Here is a 16,423-nt window from a genome sequence, read left to right on the forward strand (position 1 = left end):
TGTTTTCCAAGGAACCTTGAGAGAGGGACACCCTAGGTTATTGGAGGATGGCTAGGAGAGATCAGTGGAAAGCAGGTAGGAGTGTACCCTGAGTTGCTAAGAGTCTTTAAAAGGATTTGTGGATTTCTCTATGGAAAGACATATGTGTCTGTACAGAGGAATGTGCAGGTAAGATATCCAGGTGATTTTAGAGCAAAGGAAGACACTGAAGAATTGACACAGTGCCACCTGAGAGAAAAAGCAAGTTTCAAAGACCATTCATGCCTACAGAGTACCAATTCTTTTTTTTTTTTTTAATTTTTGTTGGAGTATAGTTGATTTATAATGTGTTAGTTTCAGGTGTACAGCAAAGTGAATCAGTTATACATATAAATATATCCATTCATTTTTTTTTAGATTCTTTTCCCATAAAGGCCATTACAGAATATTTAATAGAGTTCCCTGTGCTATGCAGTAGGTTCTTATTAGTTATCTATTTTATATATAGTAGTGTGTATATGTCAGTTCCAATCTCCCAATTTATCCCTCCCCCCCTTATCCCCTGGTAACCATAAGTTTGTTTTCTACAACTGTGACTCTACTTCTGTTTTGTAAATAAGTTCATTTGTACCCCTTTTTATAGATTCCACATATAAGTGATATCATATGATATTTGTCTTTCTGTGCCTGACTTACTTCACTCAGTATGACAATGTCTAGGTCCATCCATGTTGCTGCAACTGGCATTATTTTGTTCTTTTTATGACTTAGTAATATTCCATTGTATCAAAATATATGTACCATATCTTCTTTATCCATTCATCTATCATTGGACATTTAGTTCCTTCCATGTCCCAGCTATTGTAAATAGTGCTGCAGTGAACATTGGGGTGCGTGTATCTTTTTGAATTATGGTTTTCTTTGGGTACATGCCCAGGAGTGGGATTGCTGGGCGATATGGTAGCCACTATGGAGAACAGTATGGAGGTTACTTAAAAAACTAGGCACAGGGTACCAATGCTGAATCCCTGGGAGAGTGCCAAAGCAGACTTTTCCTGCCCTTCACTTATTATTTCTTTTCCAACTTTCATCCTCTTTCCATCTTTGCAGGTGTTTAGGGAATTTGGATGTAAAAAGGAAAACGTTTCAGTTAAAATTATTTCTTATGATTTGTGTTTTGTTTTGTTTTACACAGGACTGGATATATTGATTACAAAAATAGATTGAACTAAACTAAAATTTCTCTTGACTAAAGTAAGCAGAAGTTTAAATTATATAAAAGTGACCAGAGGAATCCTTGTGACATGCCTTAGATTTCATCAAAGGAGACGGAAGGAACGAATCCCACAGAACAGGCTCACTTGGGCAATGTCAGTGGAGGATGAGAGGATAGAAAGCTGTATTCTGATCATATCCTTTCTGTTTACCTTGGTCATCCTGTTTATTAAGCCCCAGGATTCAATCTCACTTTTACCCTTATTCATTTACTTGGGAATGTTAGTGTTTTGTAGGGTTAATATCTATTCATTTTCCCAAACATTCTCAAGAGAGGATTCTGAGATAGTTCTTTGTGTTTCCCATGAATTGATTGTACTCTATGCTACATCTACAGAAATTACATGAAGTATTTGCAGCAGGTGTATGAAATTCTTTCCTTGTTTCTAAAGCTAATTTACATTTTTTACATTTAAAAAATATTTTGTTAATTCAGTTGTCTTCTTAGAGTGACTGAAGTGTCTTTGACTTACACATTTCCATTAAAAACAGCATTTTATTATTTAGAATAATATAACTTCTAAATATTAATTTTGAAAAATAATCAGTCAAATCTTCTTGAGAATACAGTCTACACTGCATATAATTAGTAAAATACTTTAAAATGTAACATTATTTTCTTTTAAAAATAATTTGTGTTTGTTATTTTACAAAAGAAAACTTCTGTGATATATTGGGAACTAGAAAGACATTAGCAACATGAGTTACCTTTTAAAAAAGAAGAAAATATGGCTTTCATTTCTTATATTCTTATGGAAATGTCAGTATAGTATTTACTCTTCAGATAATATATTTTATTTCTGCTTATAAAGGATGATGCCCAATAGTACAGGACCTATTTCTAAATTGTCTTTTTCTTCTCTTAAAATTCTTTTCATATGGAAGGAAATAGCTGATAATATTGAGAATAGTGTATTTAACTTATAGTTACTTAAATCATTATCTGAAATACTCCTCAAATGGAATTTGTTTTCAGTAATGTATTCTGCTTAAAAGTCTCAAAATAAACCGCTGAGTTAAGCAACTAAATTAAACAGGTCTTTGGAGAATTATAGTTTATTCCCACTTTACCCAAGTCAGTTTCTCAACTTGAAGATTAAAAGCTCTTCTCAAACCAGGTAAACATGTTTTCTAAAATTTTACTGGAAAAAATTGTTAAAAACTATATGACAGCATCAGCAATTTTGATGGATCTTTAGGAATAAAGCAGGATGGCATGTTGCCTTTTTTTATATCATTCAGTCCCTTTAAGGAGAATATAGTTTTCATGGAGATGATAGATATTTAGCATGAACAATGTTAGCTTAATTATACAACTACAAACTAGAGCAAAATTGTCCCTGAAATACTTTTTTTTCTTTGAGAATTAATGTTTTTGCACATGGAAGCAGCAAAGGAAATATGAAATATATGACAACGATATTCTAAGATGTGTGTGTGTATTCACAGCAAGTAACTACCCAGAAATCATATTTGTGTTTCAGTAAAATTCCAAAATGAACTAAATTTAAGATAAAGTTGCAGATTCATATTATTTTTATTGCATAGTGTTCATTTTAGGAGTTGTGTGATTTTAATTGGTTATTTTAATTAAAAATCCCTATTGTCAATCATCATTTTAATCTCTTATAGCTCTTAATTTGCCTTGAGAGCTGGTAACAATTCAATCCCATCATTGTTCTTCTAAATTTTCTAGAAATTATTCAAACCTTATATCCTCTTTTTACATGTGTTGGAATCCTGATTTGCATTTAACACACAGACACATATACGTATAGATGCATATATTACATGTGTATGTACATGTGTATACATACACACGTATCTGTATGTGTGTGTTTGTATGTGTGTGTATTGTAAGAAAAAGATAGTTTGTTATTTCGGAAAACTAATACCCTTTAGAACCAGAAACACACTTGGAATATAATCCTTTTAAACCCCTCAGTTTATAGTTAATGTCAAATTAACTTGCATTAGTTAGTCAGGTTGCAGTTTTTCTAGTAAACATTTATTGATGCATACAACCTAAGTGGGATGAATATAATTTTGCTTCATTCCAATGTATTTGTAACATCGATTGTGATAATTTGAGAATATATTTTAAATCAAAGGCAAGCATGGAATCAAAATCACTTTATATTTTCTGGTCTGTGTTATGGAAATTGAATGGATTAATAAAGCTCCAAGGCTGCTTTAAAAGTCTTATGTTTACAATACGCCATGTATTTGACCACTGTCATCTGAGACTTCTTAAAAGCATCAACTCTTATGATTGGTATGCTACTTTTTATTTGCGTGATAGTTTTAGAATTTAACAAGTCACTCTGTGCTCATTTTACATATGACATCCTAGTATTGCTTAGACTTAAACAATTTGTTATTAATTACCAAGGCTGCTTTGAACGTCTCTACAAGATGATTCATCAGTGGGTAGCCTAGTGAAATTTTAGTGTTGGTGTGTTAGTCTGAATAGAAGTCTTTGAGTAGGAAACAAATCATAAGAAAATCATTTGAAATTGAGTGATACTTTTCAGCTAGACTTCTATTTCAAAGTAGAAGGTTGTTCCTGTAGGCGTGCGTAGATGTTAACTAACATTGAACTTTTCCACTAAATCTACTTTTGAGTGTGTGAGCATTGCTTCAGGAGTGAAGGAAGCCAGATGAATAACGTTCTGCTCAAATGAACATGAGTTAAAGTTGCCTATGCAATGCCTGTGTTATTACTAGACACTGAAGAGAAAGGATCTGAAATTCTGTCTCATCTACACGATGTTTATAAATAAATTGTTTGGGGGATTTTTTTTTTTTATATATATAACTAACTTAAAAATGATTAGACTGGTGATTCAATTATGTCATATATACCCAAGTTTGGAACCAGGAGCACTCTTTAAACCTTGAATTATTCTCACCCACTCCAGTCAGTCAAAGATAATCTGTGATAAGGCTCCAGGCTCTGTGTCCATTGTCAAGACTCCTGATTTAATCATCCTCACAACTTCCTCTCCTAGCGGATGGCCACAAACGGAGTGTAGTTTTATGCTGAGTCACCTCAGCATTAGCACAGCAATATTAACAAAATAAAAAGCAGGAAGATCACAGAAAGTATCTAGTATCACAATAAAACATAAATACAGGCCACTGAGACCTCAGTCAGATTGGTGCCTCATGGTACTAATATTGCCTATTAACGTGCAAAAACATAAAAGGAAAAGACAGCAAAAAGTGAAGGGTGTCAAAGTGGAAAAATGTATGAAAAGAAGGAAGAGTCAGCAACACCAGTGCTAAAAGGTAGTAATATTATAGATTACTGTTGTCCCTTTCTTTCATGTACCTGTATTGTTTTCTCTACTCAGTCTTTTATTATTTAATAAATGAAGATAAAATAATCATGAATAACATACTATGAGAAGAATTAAGTGACATTTTAAATATAGTCATTCAGTCTGTCACTTAGAATCATTAAAAAATAGCTATTCTTGTTACTTTTAGACCTCCTGGGAGAAAAGAGCTCTTACATTTCCTTTTTCTACAGCCATAAACTAAGCATTTAAACTTTCACCACTAACCCACAACTATAAATAAAAATATTTCTATATTCAATATCACAGTCGTTCTCAAACTCATGCTGACTAAAAATTCAGACCCTACTTTTTACAGCAGTTCCATTCTCAAGAAAATGTACACATTGAGATGTTGGTACTACTTAATCGTTGAAAGCAATAATTCATCATTCCTTTTTTTTTTTTTTGGTGGGGGTTGAGTTGCTTTTTTTTAACTATGTAATTACTTTGCTATAAGAATGTTTAATAAGGAGATATTTTAAAACCAAAATTATACTTGAAATCATGGAAAACACAACATAATTACTTGGGTTTGAAATCATACTTAGAAAACCAGAAGAAAACTGTCCTGATCCTCTAGAAAGACATTCACAGGAAAAATGTAAAGGTGACAGTTAAGTTATTGACTTTTGAAGGTATATCTGGACCGTAATTCTTTTTCAACAAGCTTGGATTTGAATACTGACTATAATTAACCGTGTTCACTTTGAACAAATTATTCAAAATTAAAATGATCAATTTTCACAATGATAATTATTATAGGAATTGTTTTTTTTCATAATTAATTTTCCTGAGAACATAAAATGTTTAAGCTTTTAGCGTTTTTATTGTGGGACCGTGAGTGAAAACACAGCTATAATAAACCACCCTTTATCATAGTAGCTGTGATTTCATTCTCTATGGGAAACAAATTGATTTTCTTAGACTTTTAAATTAGGTGGTAGGCATCATCGCTTAAACTAATCTGCTGATAATATTCTGGAGGTATCAGATGGTGAATTGAAATATTTAAAAAGAACAAATATTTAAACTATTTCTTTTTATTAAAGCAGTAAAAGACATCCATGTTTTCATATTGACATCTGGATTTTCTGTAGTTTATACTCCTTTCAATTATTATTTCTTCATCATTCTGGGTTACATTAGAATAAAAATAATGAAACATAAATAATACATTTATGATTTTACCAACAGTTGTGTGTGTGCTTATAATAAATGGAGGAAAGTAAAAAATGTGTTAATTCAATGAATGTTCAGTTGGAATGATTAAAAAAGAACAATATATTACAAATTAAAGCAATTCAACAGTTTTAGATTAATGTAGTCAAAATTCACGATCAAATCATTAGAATAATGTAAAAGAATTTTAAGCAATTTTGTAGATTTTCAATCACCTGTCATCCCATGTATCACCACACACCTCTTATTCTAGCACTTGTATATCTGGTATACAAAAAATGCTATCAATGAAAGATTATACAAATTACTTCCTGGAGCATACTTACATATAAATATATCAGCCTATTGGCTTTAAAACTAGCTTTCCAACAGGGAGTTGCTATCAATTACCTCCCAACAGAGCCTGAAAAAGCAAAAGCAGAATAATTAAACATACGTGTATATATTCACAAATATTTATAGGTAGATTTTAGAGCAAGTAGCAGATATTATCATATCAGTCACATGATAAATAGTAGACTCACCATACGTGGATGTGCTCTTTTAGTCCTGCGAGTGCAGCCTAGCGAGTAAAGCAGCCTAGCGTGCAGCCTAGCGAGTAAAGCACCAGCTGCCGCCCAATCTGTGCTCTGCTCACCAGGACTTGTATGCCTGTAGTTGTGCCCACCAAAATGAAACTTATTTTTCTAAAGCACCTTTTTTTAGCAGGCTAAATAATTCCCCCCCCAAATGTCCATGTCATAATCCCCATAACCTGTGAATATTTTACGTTACATGACAAAAGGGAATTTGCAGATGTGATTATTTAAGGATCTTGAGTTGGGGAGATAATCCTTAATTATCCATGTTGACCCAATATAATCACAAATGTCCTAATAAGAAAGAGGCAGAGGGTCAGAGTCAGAGAAGGTTATGTGAGGACAGAAACAATGGTTAGAGTGAGTGATGTGGGGACATAAACCAAGGAATGGGTGCAGTCTTTGTAGAAACTGGAAAAATTCAAGCGAGCAGATTTGCTCCTAGAGCTTCCAGAAGCAACACAGTTCTGCTGACACATTGATTGTCATCCAGTGAAACTGATTTTGGAATTCTGACCTCCAGAACTGTAATATGATGAATCTGTGTTATTTTACATACATTGTTGGTGGTAGTTTGTTGTAGGAGCAACGGGTTCAAGAGGATAATAAGGCCCAGTTTTAAAGAAACGGTGGCGATCATAATTAATTGTGGATAATATCTATTCCAGAATCTTGCATTAAAAGCCAGTAAATCTGGATCAAAAAACATCATCTTGAGCATTAATTCGTACTTTGAGTTTCTTATTTACTGTAGTTCAAGGACAACTCTGTTTCTACTTCTGTATGACGTGTTTCTACTATTTGAACAATCTGAAATAATCTACATGAACAAAATTCTTTTAAATTTTCTTTCTATTCCATACCACACATACTTTGATGACATACCATTGCACATATCCTCTACCAATTTCCAATATACAAGTCTGTTTTTAAGAACCCAGTCTCGTGTTCATAAAGGTGAACATCAGACTAAAATTCCTCTTCTATCTGATACAGGTTTTAACTTCTGAGCAGAGCTGGTGCTCATCAATACTATAATGATGAAGACAGTATTAAGAATTATTATTTTGCTGGTGTCTCAATGGTGACAGTTATAGGTGTAAATGTATATAAGAAAAGGATGCAAGAAATTGTCTTCAGAGAGCTCCCTATCACATCAGTACATGTTCATTAATAAACAGAATCTTCAGGCTCCCTAAGCACTCAGATTACATTATCTAATTCAGATTACATTTAGGAGCCTAATAAATTCTTTAGAAAACCTGACTCTTGACTTTTTCATGGGGATTTTAATATCCTGTTCACCACCCCTAGTACTTTTGGAGAATATCTACCTTCCTGCATGCTTATTTGATGTGTGCAAATGATAACCCCAGATTTTCTGAGTGTTTATTTTCTGAGCAGGAGATTCCAAGGCCAGTTTCCAAGAACACCACGCTCTAAACAGGATCAGGATTTAGGTCTCCCTGAGATCTATTTTTGGAATGATGCTTCAGTATTTTGAAAGATAAAATGTCTATATTGTATCCATGGAGCTCAGCAGTTTTCAGTTTTGAAATGTTTTTAAAAATTCTCAAATTTGTAACATAGAAACTGGTGCAGTTGATTGTTCATTGTTTTCTCACCCTGAATTATTCCCTAAATGAAATAAACTCATTTCTACCCATTAAAGCATTCTTACATTAAACAATTAAAAAAGCTATGTAATGATTTAGAATGTCATAAACATTTTCTTAAAACAGAATGAATTTTAAGAGTATTTTCTTAAAATGTAGAGAGTAACATTTTCTTGTTATTTATGGTTTTTTGTTTTTGTTTTTTGTTTTTTGCCAAAGGAAGGAGTCAGTTTTTATTTCTGTATAATATACCTTGCCACTGTCCTAACGTCCTTGACTTTAACTCTACCAATTTTAATAATTGTTTGTATTAACCAGATAATGGAGTCAATTTATATATCCCAAATTAATATCAAGGTCATAATGTATTTCTTTATTTTGTCTCTTTACTTGGCTTATCCATCATGACCAAATTAACCTGACCCTCAGTTTACATTGTGCTTTGTGGACACAAGCAATGTCAAATTATTTGTCTTAATTAAATTTCTCCTATCAAAATGAACCTAATTTCTTACTGTCTGTCATCAGCATAGATGAGTCAGAGGCTCATTGTTATTTTGGCATTACCATGTTTACATTTTTTTAAGAAGTATATTAAGCCTATTAAATTTAAGTTTACTTCTCAAGTTGAATTTTGGATTTTTTGTGGATTTTTAAAACATAACTCTTTATGAATAAGGAATTCCAAGCTAGGTATAGTACTGCAGTAGAGATAATTAATATTTAAGATCTGTGAGAGAACTAATCACACTTTTTTTTTTTTTTTTTAATTTTTTTTTTTAATTTATTTTTTATTTATTTATGGCTGTGTTGGGTCTTCGTTTTCCTTGCGAGGGCTTTCTCTAGTTGTGGCAAGTGGGGACCACTCTTCATCGTGGTGCGCAGGCCTCTCACTATCGCGGCCTCTTTTGTTGCGGAGCACAGGCTCCAGACGCGCAGGCTCAGTAGTTGTGGCTCACGGGCCCAGCCGCTCTGCGGCATGTGGGATCCTCCCAGACCAGGGCTCGAACCCGCGTCCCCTGCATTGGCAGGCAGACTCTCAACCACTGCACCACCAGGGAAGCCCTAATCACACTTTTTTGATAGAGTCACGTAAGAACAATGATGTCCAGTAGAAGTTTCTGCAAAGATGGAAAAATTCATCTGCACTCTCCAGTGTGCTTTCCATTGACCACATTGGACATTGAGCATTTGAAACGTGGCTGGTTTGAATAAGTCCCTAACCTTTTAATTGTATTTAATTTAACTAATATAAATTCAAATTCACATAGACAAAAGTGTCTTGTGGCTACCATATTGAAAAATGTAAGACTAGGAGAAAGAATTGTGAGTTGTGTTTTAGATCTTGCTTAAACTTGCCCCTTAACTGGTTCTATTGGAGATAGTCACGTCACTTCTCTGAGCATCCATGTCTTCATCCAACCAATAATAGTTTCTTATTGAGCAATCTGTCAAATCCTGTGACCTAGCACAGGACACAATGGATACAATGATTGTTAAGTCAGAATTTATACCTCTTCCCATTCTGTAGGGAAAAATGGTGCCAATGATACCATAATTAATTGTTTTGTTAAAATTGTGATAGGGGCTCTGGAACGAAAGTAAGAAGCTCAATGAAAGCATGTGAGTCAGGAGACCTGACCAGGACTGATAGGTCTGGAAAAGCTTCCTGGAGGAAGTGATTTTTGAATTTAGCTTAAAATAAATGTTAAGAAATTTCTAGGTACAGAAAAGTACTGGTAATTTGCCCTGCAATCTGCCAGTTGCTAAAGATTCAAAGAGATTTTACTACCCTTAAAAAATTTATGGGGTAACAAACGATCTAAGTATGGAGCTATCATCAATTCCAAACAAGTGTTCCATTAAATAATCTTTATGACAAAAAATATGATTTTTATGTTCCAACATATTTGGAAAAGATAGATTAGACAAAAATAAATTTCTATGTGCTAAAACTTATTGGAAACTTGGGTATATTTAAGGTAAAAGGTATTGGCACCTTGGTTAATTGGAATCTTGGGTATTACAAATCTTGGAAAACATCTTAACTAAGAATTCTTTTCCGAAATTTTTGTAACCATAGAGTTTTTTTTTCTATTACTTTTCTTCTTTTTTTCTTTTCCCTACTCCTTCTTCTTCTTTTCTCCCCCTCCTGCTTTTCTTCTTCTTCTTCCTCCCCCTCCCCATCCCTTTCCCATTCCCTCCTTCTTCTCCTTTTTCTTCTGTGGGCATTCTTGGCAATATGGCTTCTATCATGTAGTTCTCTGAATACAATTTAGAGACCCCAATTATATTTATAGTTCAGTTTCCTCCATTATCAAATTCTGTAAGACTACACTTTTAATTTAGTTTGATATTGTTTTTAAATTACTGACCTAGGTACAGTCTACTTTGAATCTTTCTGTTATATTATTTCTTACTATTTTCATTATATAATCATTTCTTCAATAAATAACCTTAGTTGACATATGGTCAAATAAATTTCAGGGGGCATCTTGTCAGACAGTGCTCCTGTTAGATTTGCTGGAAGTTTTTGCTTCCTAACAATTTGCTCTTCTTCTGCAATATTTTCAACATTTTGACAAAGCCAGATTTTCCAATCTACCACTGGTCATTTAATCCATCCTCCCTGGTCCAAGATTGCAGGGGGAGAAACTTGTCATGTTTTGGTGTTTCTCACCTGGCTCCATTTCTTCTTCCTGTGCGATGCTCTTGTAGTATCCAATGTAACTGTCAGATGGAGGCAGCTACAATGGCATTATTGTTTAGCCTAAAAATGCCTTTCCTCTGTGGTTTGTTTGTTTCAAAAATGTCTATTTTGAGAGTATTACTGGCTGCATTTATTAACATTTATTATGCACGAGGCCCTGTGCTAAATGCTTTCAGCATTATCTCTTTTAATTTTCATAATAACCTCCCCAAATAGGCTGCTTTGAGGAAACTGGTATTTAGAGGAATGAAGTCTACCCAAGGTCTATCTGTGTTTTCTCTACAACATAAAAAAAAACCCAAAACAAAACTGAGTAATACCCATGTGAGTTATCTGTGACATTTTTTTTAAAAATTGAGATATAATTGATGTATAACATTACATTAGTTTCAGGTGTACAACATAATGATTCAATATATGTATATATTGTGAAATAATCACCAGAATAAGTGTAGTTAATGTCCATTGGTTTTATTATAATGTATTCTGACTTGGGGGATAACAACTGATGAAATACGGCCACTCAATCAGACTAGTCTCTGTGTCTTGATTGAAAAATTATTTTATATTAAATAATATTATAATCAAAGATAACTTTAAAATAATTGAGAAAATCTGTTTCCTTCACAAATTCCTGGTGTTTGTCAATAGACTGACTTAAGTCAATTATCCTATTACCTTTGTTGTGCTAAATCTAACTAGACGAAATTTATTTCAACCATTTGTCATTTGGTGTATTTAATTTAGGTAGAAATGATTTGAAATAGGTTTTGTATGTGGTTTATAAGATTAACAATTCACTTTAACACTTGGAGAGGGAAGAATTTATGTCTTAAATATATACTGGATAGAAAATATTTCTTTTCTGGAGATTTAATAATAAAAATGTTTTCCTTATGATGACTAACTGATAGAATTAAGATTCAAGCTCTCTAGCCTGTCACTTTTTGTTGTCTCTTAGATAAGAAAAAAAATCAGTTTTTAAGGAAATTATAATTAAAAGGTATAACTGACATTAATTTTTACATTGAATTAAAGATTAACTTCCCTATTTTTTTCAGATTTTTAAAAAGTGTACCATGTACTTGTACATACTTGTAGTTGTACATGCAAATACAAATGCTTGAGAGAACTCTTGGCACCATCTTGGTTCTGATTACAGGAATAATCATTGCCCACACTTGGCCTAACATATGATGGCCTTCTCTCTGCATTAGCATGCAAGCCATACATGTAATTTAATATGAAACAATTACAGAAGTGAATTATTTTTCTAAAACAATAAGAACAGCAAAAGCAACAACAACAATGTTGCCACATTTTTGCCTTAAAATAATTACTAACAGCTCTAGGATCTGAAAATTTTTGGTAGAGAGGAGGGAAAGAAGCTGGGGTTAAGAGATAGATATTAATATGCCTTAAACAATGCAATCACAAAAAAATAAGTATTTTAGTTGTGAAGTATGTAATTTTAAGTTGGGCCATGGAATTGGAGATGTGAACAAGATTTGGTAATAGATCCTGCGTTAAATGACATTATGTACAATCTATGATATTGTGTGGCTATTATGATGACAGGATGCAAGGAACATGAGAGGCGGGTATTAAGATAGATTATGTTGATGATTATCCTATATAATTGAGAAGAATAGAGGTAAAAGATTGTTTTGAGATTAAGATGGTGAGGTTTATTTTTCCATTGTATTATTTAATATTCCCAAATGGGAAATACCTAGTAAGTCAATGAAAAAACTAAGTCAGTTTAGGGCTAGAAAGAAAACTGAAATGGAGGAGGAAATCTGTGAGTATTGTGTCACATATTAGATGTAGATAAAAGTGTGTACGTAGAGAGAATATGTGAAGAAAATTTTCTTGTAAACATCAAAGTCCAAGATACACAGACTTATAATAATGGTTTGAGGGACAAATTCTCCACTGATTTGACTTTGCTTTTCTTTCTTCTCTCTATCCATTTTCCCAAATTCTACCTACTGTGTCCATGTTTCAACAAGTCTTAACATTCCATATAGATTACGTATTCTGAATAGCTCTATAAATATTGGTGAAGCTATTTCTGATGCATCTGTAATTCTTTGGTCCTTTTGATAAGCAATTATTGACAGCTTATCGTAAAAAAGGTGATATTCTGGGGCTAGACATACTTAGATATATGAGAAATGATTTGTGACCAGAAAGACTCAGAGAATTTACAGAATGTGTATTCTAGTTGGGTAAACAGTTTCCTTTACTAGATAGCAAGGTAGTATATTATTTAAATTCCCTTCTAAATTTAAAAGGCTATATTCTGAATTCTGAGTTTTAATCCTCATGCTACAATTCTGTAGGGGAAGAAAACTTGTTTTTTTTCCCCTTTAGGTTTTTTGGCTGGCCTAATAATTAAATTGACATAAGACAGATTTACAGGAGAAAAATGATTTTAATTTTATACACACATGAGAGCCCACAAAAACATGAACGGCTATCAGACAGTGGAGCCATTGAGGTTTATATACCATCCTGAGCTAAGGAGAAGGGGGTGGGGCCTGGGGCTTCAAAGGCAAGGAAGACAATTCAGAGAAAGGTGGGAAGAGCATATGTTTGGTAAACAAATATTTGCCATGCCATGCCATGCAGAGAAGTCTTATGTAAAAAAAGTTATCTTTGGTAATAGCTCTCTTCTTGGTGTGGACTCCCTATCTAAATGCCTTTAGGCTATTAAGGGGGAGATAAAAATCTCTTCTTGAGTCTGTTGTGCCTTAATCACCTTCATCTGGAAACAATCTACTTGCCCAAGTGGCACATTCTGAGTCAAACTGCCCTGAACTCCATCAACTTGTTATCCATTTGAATTTCAAAAAACACTTCCAAATGGTAAAATATGTGCACAAATAGTTAGCTGAAGGACACTTGAAATGTGTGAGTTTGAATTACTACTCAGCTAGTAAGTATTGGGTTTCCTTGGGAAAGTACTTAATTTTCTTCACTGATTATTTGCAAAACAGACTACCATAACTTATTTTATAGCTTTATTGTGAAGTTTAAACTATATTTATTAAGTGCTCTGTGCAGATCTTGTCACATGGTCTGGAATGGTGATATAGAATTGATAAATGGTGGTATGGAATTGATAAATGTTAACTATTTTTATTTTATAATTTTATTATTATGCTACTTATTATATTGTAATTATTTATGTACATATCTGTTGAGTCTGTAAGATTGTGAATTCCTTAAATAATGCATTGCTATGAGCTTTAATATTTCCAATACAACCATTGTATCAGATACTAACTAGGAATTGGATGAATGTGTGTTGAGTTAATGAATGATTACACAAACATATAGCAGAATGATAATGAATAAAATTTGAATGTGTAATTATGAAAAAAAAAACTTTTATTGAAAGAAAGGTGAAAATGTGAGCTTATTCAAGGCCTGGGCCTCAATTCAAAAGAAAATTCATCAAGAAGAGTGTAAAGAGAAATGAGTGGGAGAAGAAATCTAAACATAGGAATAGGGGGCAACATAACAGATGTCAAAAACAGAAGAAATATTTTTCTCTATATTAGAAAATGAGAAGAATAAATTATTTGATAAGCATCCCATATCTGTCTATTAAAATATTTTTGAATTTCCATCAATTAAAACAATAACATATGTCGACTGAAAAAAAATGCACAACCTAAAAGCTGAGAGTTATGTTTTATTCAGTGGATATTCTGAGGACTTCAAGTCTGGGACACAGCAACTCAGATAACACTGAGAAAACTGTTCCAAAGAGGCCAGGATATACAAGAGTTTTTGCAACAAAAGACCAGGTAGTCAGAACATCAAAAGATTACTGTTAATCAAAGAAAACCAGACATCTCATATTAATGAACTTAGTGATTTTCTATGTATGGGAAGATGCAAAAGTCTGGGCTCACTGAAATCATTCCTTTGATATGCACCTCAGCTATCTGGGCCAGTATCCTGAGTTTCCTCAGGGTGAACCACTGGGGAGGCTGTAATGTGATGTCTTGATGGCTGTGACATCCTTTATTTAATGATATGGTAGGCAACAGTTTTTTAGTTCACACATACCACTACACACCTATTAAAATGGTACACTGGTATCACCAAATGCTGGCATGGAGATGGAGCAACAGGAACTCTCATTCATTGCTGGTGAGAATGAGAAATGGTATAGCTACTTTGGAAAACAGTTTGGAAGTTTCTTACGAAACTAAACAGACTCCTGTCATATGATACAGCAGTCACGCTCTTTGGTATTTGCTCAAAAAAACCTGAAAACTAGGGACTTCCCTGGCAGTCCAGTGGTTATGACTCCTCGCTTCCAATGCAGGGGGCGTGGGTTCGATCCCTGGTCGGGAGAACTAGGATCCCACATGTCGTGTGGCGTGGCCAAAAAAAAAGAAAAAAAATTGAAAACTTATGTCTCACAAAAACCTGCACACAGATGTTTATATTAGCTTTATTCATAATTGCCAAAACTTGGAAGCAACCAAGATATTCTTCTGTAGGTGAATGGATCAATAAACTGTGGTATTTCCAGACAACAGAATATTATTCAGTGCTAAAAAGAAGTAAGCTATGAAGTCATAAAAAGACATGAAGGAAACTTAGAAGTATATTAGTAGGTGAAAGAAGCCAATCTGCAAGGCTATGCATACTGTATGATTCCAGCTATATAACATTCCAGAAAAGGCAAAACTATGGAGACTATATTAACTATGATTCTAAGACCACTGCAAGCATATAGGCAGAGGAATCTTTCTTAATTTAATATGTTCTTATGAATATAAATGTTACACTGTGATATGACTGGTAAATGTATATGTTTCACTCTCCTTTACTTAAAATAAAATCAACAACATACTACAAAGAAACCTCTAAAGTATGTTTAACCTGCAGGAGATTGACAGTGAGCCACTTGCCAAGAAAAAAAATAGTTTCTAAATTTAGCTTCTCGGTAGGCAAGAAGCACAAAACCAAATCATTGTGGGTTGTCCCATTACATACAGTGATAAACAATTCCATACGCCAATATTTCTACTGTGTCATAGCCTCTTATTCCAGGTAGTTTCTCAATTGCTCAGTTACAGTTTATTTCAGTATACCTTTCAGAGGTAACATGTGCTATAAAAGATAGGAGGAAAGACAGATAAGGTTTTGCAGGTGACTTTCAATAACTGCAGTACTCAGTGAAGAAGAAAAAATGAGAAGAAATATGAAAAATGCTAGGTAAATAAAACTGGACTTTTAAAAATTCCCATGAATTTGCTATCTCAGTTTGCTAACTACTCAGATGAATCTCAATTCTTGTTCATTTTCCAAATGACTTTTCTAAAACCTTCATATTTATATGAATGATGTATTTCTTTTCTCTTTACTCTTTCATTTGCATAAAGTAGCCATCAGTCTCCTGCTTCTCTTTAGCTGTTTCAGAAATGTATCACTGAAAATTCTTTTATCTCTCTGCCATAAGCCATGAGGTGCAAGTGATCCTCAAGAGGTTTAGATATCCCCATTATTACTGGGAGCACTATTAATTTGAACAACTGAAATAGCTAGCGTTTCTGGAGCATGCAAGGAGTACACTGGCTGTCAGTGTAAGATTACTTCTAACAAATTAATTTAGCAGAAAATCACCCCCCCACCACTAGGACTGCAAGTATTTAAGGTATTTCCTTAAGTAGTAAAAGGGTCTTGGGTATATGTAAAAGGCAAATGGAAAAGTAG

The 16,423-nt window shown here is 33.5% G+C and overlaps 1 protein-coding gene and 1 long non-coding RNA gene across 3 annotated transcripts in view; one reads left to right on the forward strand and one right to left on the reverse strand.

The window, feature by feature from the left end:
• CDH12 (cadherin 12) overlaps positions 1–16,423 on the forward strand; it is a 998,421-nt gene that overhangs the window by 373,191 nt on the left and 608,807 nt on the right. The window lies entirely within an intron of this gene.
• Positions 8,836–16,423, reverse strand: part of LOC309656873 — a 1,296,162-nt gene continuing 1,288,574 nt past the window's right edge. Inside the window, exon 14 of the long non-coding RNA XR_014261524.1 lies at positions 8,836–9,036. This is a non-coding gene — a long non-coding RNA (uncharacterized lncRNA). The remainder of the gene's footprint in view (positions 9,037–16,423) is intronic.

Source organism: Balaenoptera physalus (genome assembly GCF_965194825.1).
Source record: "Balaenoptera physalus genome assembly, chromosome: 3".
In the NCBI taxonomy this organism is placed as follows: domain Eukaryota; kingdom Metazoa; phylum Chordata; class Mammalia; order Artiodactyla; family Balaenopteridae; genus Balaenoptera; species Balaenoptera physalus.